Here is a 4876-nt window from a genome sequence, read left to right as displayed (position 1 = left end):
GTTACTTATCCCTATTTTTAATGGAAGCTCATAGTTTCATCACATGGATGTACCATAATTTTCATGAAGAAATTATATCAAGGGATTTATCTCAGGTTGGAACCAGAATAGTGATTATGGCACAAGGTCTTTTGGAAGCTTTCTCAGATTTGAGTGTGTGGTCAAATGTTTAATAGTAGTTAGAGGATTCCAACTGTGGAGGAGTTTGTAGGCCTGAATAAAGCAGAGCTGTCCCTAGGTAACAAAATCATAGTACTTGCTTATTTGTAGAAGTTTGTGCTTCTATGAATATTTTGTTAGAATTTGAAGGATTTCTTCTTGTACAGTAGATTTCCTAGAAGAAGATAGGCCATCATTCTCAACGTGACCTAACCCACAGAGATTTATTTATTCCATACAGCTGTTGACTAAGTCCAGGAACTGTTTGGCTTCAGGGATTTATATTTTCCTGAGTGTGACATTGACATTTCAGGACACGACATATTTGGTGTTGTGTGAGAATAGGGTACCATCCCACCCCACAGATTGAGTATGTCACCCGTCCCCTCTTCAGTTATTAGGAAGCACTTTAAACTGTCAAACATTGCCTTTCGATTTGAGATGATTTTAAGTCTTTTTGATCTTTCCTTGGAATAATGATAGCTCTCATTCAGATGATGTTCCTGTTGGGTTAGTGATGCAAGAGTCAGAAGGATTTAATGTAAGTCCTAATTGCTCCTTGCCAGAGATGCCATATTCTTTGATTGGCTGACACTGTCCTCTCTTTGGGCCATTATACTTATGTGTATCATTTGGCAATCTTCAAATTCCTCTTGAATTATTATTTTTTCATCATCTCGAAGAGATATAGTACCTCAAAGTTGATGTTACTAGACATGCTTATATAGTCACATTTAAAAAAAATTATTTATTTGGCTGTGTTGGGTCTTCATTGCTGCGCGTGGGCTTCTCTCTAGTTGTGACGGGCGAGCGGGGGCTACTCTTTGTTGCAGTGTGCAGGCTTCTCACTCTGGTGGCTTCTCGTTGCAGAGCACGGGCTGTAGGTGCGTGGGCTTCAGTAGTTGTGGTGCACGGGCTTAGTTGCTCCGCATGTGGGATCTTCCCTGACCAGGACTTGAACCCATGTCTCCTGCATTGGCAGGCAGATTCTTAACTACTGCGCCACCAGGGAAGTCCCTATAGTCACATTTTTAATCAACCAGAGATTTTAGTGCCTGAGGTTGAGAAAACTGTATTCTTCACGTTGAGTTATACAAGGTACCATGTTCATAGAAGAATGAAGACTTCACAATGAAGTGAATGAAATAATGAAGAAAACTACATTCTTTATGGGGATGGGAACCTGGAAAGTACCTGGTTGGTTGAATCTGGAGAAGAAGGTTAAGGTATAAATGGGTCATGGAGAGGTGGGCAGAGGTCAAATTAGAAGGATTCGGGGTTCAGAAAGGAAGAAGTCTGAATGGCTCAGGTCCAGAAGAACCCGTTTGGCAGACTCTGTTTGTGCCCAAAGTAGAAGCTGTTTAATACTATGACCAGTAGGCAAGTGTTGGGCTGGTTGTATCTTTAAACATAAAACAGATTCCTGGACTCCATACACATTGATTTTGATTCGGGAGTTTGGTAAAATGATGTAGGAATTTGGTATTTTGATAAAAACCTCTAGGAGATTCTGATGTGCCACCAATGATATAGAATACCTAAAATACATAGATTAGGGTGGGGAGTCATAATCTTAGGGAGCCGCAATTTGAGGGAAACCTGAAAGCTAAAAAGATAGCCAGGAAGATGGACATCTCCCAGCGTGGTCTAAAACAAGCCTAAAGATATTATAACCCTGCCCTGAGGTTCAATCCATTCTCCCCTGCTGATGTTTTTAAGGAGTTTTTAGTTACGAATTTAGGCTGAAGCTCTAATGAAGTTGGAGCATTAGAATTTAATAAACCATAAGTTCTCAAATCCCCATGTGAGTAAGAATTGAGTGAGCAGTTAAAAAAAACAAACATTGAGGCCCATCTTAGAGATCTGAATCAAAATCTCTGGGTATGCAGGGCTTTGGCATTTTAAAATTTAGACTAATGTACTTAACGTTTCAAATACAGATATTGTTTGTTAAGGAAATAGTTTGACGTGATTATTCCATGATTTTCTTGACCTTGGAGGAAGCCATGTGGAAGCAAGACTGAGAGATGTAGGGAGGGAGATGAGGGAAGTATTTTCGTGTGCCTCTCTGCCCAACACCGTCACACACAGGGACCCCACCTTCAGGCAAACTGCCTTGGATGTTATCAACAGGATGTGCACGTGCCATAGACGGAATCTGTGTTCCAAACAAACCGAGCTTCTGAATGTCCTGAACGTGGTTTGGAGCCATCATTGATGGTGCTCTTTCTGTTGTAACCCACATCCAGTCGACCAGCAAATCCTGTGGTTTCTGCCTTAAAAGTGCCTAGAATGCCATCACATTTCCCATCTCTGATGCTACTCCCCTCAGTCAATCCCTAAGCACCCGTCACCTGGGCAGCATTTGCTAACAGCTCTCCTTGCTTCCACTTTTGCCCTCATATATTCTAGTCTATGGGTAGGAGCCAGGGTGTGATCCTCTAAACAAAAAAGAAGTCAGATTTTGTACTACCCCTTCAAAACAACAGCAAAACCCTTCCTGATGGCTTTCCATTATATGTAGAATAAATGTCAATTCCCCATCCCCTGTCATGGCCTAGGAAGCCCTAGGAAATCTGGTCACTACGAAATTTTCCAATCCCAACACCTATTGCTGTTCCTCTTCTTTATTCTGCTTCATTTGCCTTGACCTCTTGCTCTTCGTTAAACAATCCAAAGCAAATTCTTGCTTCGGGACCTCTGTCCTACATGTCAGCCTCTCCCTTAGGTGTGGGAATGGCTGGCTCACTCTGCTCACATGGTTCACTTTCTGGGAGCTCTTCCATCAAAACCTTTTTAACAGGGTCACTTCCAGTCTCTTCACCCTTTGCCTTACTTTGTTTTTCTCCGTCGTGCTTATTTATTTAATTTATTTATTTATGGCTGCGTTGGGTCTCCGTTGCTGCACGCAGGCTTTCTCATCACCGTGGCAACTGCCAACTCCTGGAAGTAGAGGGATGAATGAGATGCCCTCTGGCAAGTAAAGGGATATGAGGAGAAGGCTGAAAGAGAGAGGTGTATTGAATTAGGATTCTCAGCCCTCCACCGCGGCCAATGTTTCTCTAGTGGCAGGGATAAGAATTTGAGAAAAAAAACTTTCTTTTCATCAAAATGTCTGAGCCCTACTTCCTGCCTTCACCGTGTGGGTTCACCCTTGGGTGTCTCCTATGCCAGGAGGGGAGCTTCCCTTCTTCCCCTAGATAGAGACAAGAGCAATGGGACTGACTAGGTCATCTCCTAAAGGAATTACACTTCCTTCTCCATAGGCAAAGGCATCACATCCCTGGATGTGTAGGATAATAGCTAAGGAGGTGAGAAAGGAGGAGAAGTAGACAGCTTTAGTTGCTCACCATATTCTCCTCTGACACACATTTGTGCAAGTGTTGATAATGAGTCATGGAATGGGGGGTAGGGAATGATATTCTAGTACGTGTGTGTGTGACTTCACGTGTTAGCTGAGTGTGGGTGATCACAGTCTGATGTGCCTGTGCATGGACCTGTGTATTGATGTTTCTAATGTAAGTCAGTGTCTTTCTGCACATGGGTCTGTGAGTTCTGTATATGCCTGTGCACCCCCAGAGCTGTCTTTCTGCTGCTTTGCCTCACTTCCATATGTTGACCCTGGAAGTCCAAGACCAGAATAGATATCTGGATGCTGGGCCAAGCCAAGAAACATTGGCTTAATCCTACAATGTTGTTTTTGGATGATTCGGGAGACATGAATCTTTGGGACAGAAAATTAACCTTGTGACTGCTGGTCCTGGAATAGCCTGGACAGGACTGAGTCACCCCAGTAGCTACTGAAGGAGGAACTGTTTCTCAGACTCCTAGAGGGGCATCCCAGGAAACATACCCACCCCCTATAGTATTCTTCAACCAGGCAGATAATCCATACGGAGAGATGACTACCTGTTTCTCTAATTTAATGACTATGTTAGGGGCTGGGGAAGAGTGGGATAAAAAGATGTCCCTCACTGAGCCTTGAAGGAACTGTTTCTGCACTAAAGAGGGAGAAATACTGAGGGAGGTGAGGTCATAGGGAGGAAGGGAGCTGCCTGTCAAGCTCAGCTGCCCTGGGATCACTGCATAAGCCATATACAGAGCTAATGTCACCACTGGTTAGTAGAGTATAGGAAATCCACTGAGAATTTAACCTATCACACACTGTCCTGTCTTCTCCATTCGCTTAGTCCCTATTCTATAATCTGCCATGTCTGCGTTTCTGATGGGAGAGATATAAATATGAGAGAATAAGCTGCTTCCTTCCCTCGAGGTAATACTGTCTGTTTTTGGCAATTCTGTGCCTAAGGGATGATGAGCTGCAAGTTGTCACAGAGGATCTGGGTACGTGGCTGATGATGATGACCAAAGCTGTAAGGGCTTCATTAGTTGCTGACCCAGGAAGCTGATCATCTCCTTTCCCACAGTGCACTAAGGTTCTGGTTCTTGATGTGAGTGCACAATAGAGTCACCTGGGGAGCCTCACTCCATGACCAATTAATGACATCAGAATTTCTGGGGATGGCGCCTTGGCATCAGTATTTTAAAATACAACTTAGAACTGGTTATAATATGTAGCCAGGCTTGCAAAACACTGAAATTATGCTACCCCTCAGTATGGAAACATGAACCCAGAAGAATCAACCAGGCACCTCAATACTGAATGAGGGATAGAAAGGGAGACTATGTCTCCTTTATCCATATGAGATGCTGGGTG

The sequence above is a fragment of the Mesoplodon mirus genome (assembly GCF_964341445.2).
Source record: "Mesoplodon mirus genome assembly, chromosome: 9".
NCBI classification, from domain to species: domain Eukaryota; kingdom Metazoa; phylum Chordata; class Mammalia; order Artiodactyla; family Ziphiidae; genus Mesoplodon; species Mesoplodon mirus.
This window is presented reverse-complemented; position numbering follows the sequence as displayed.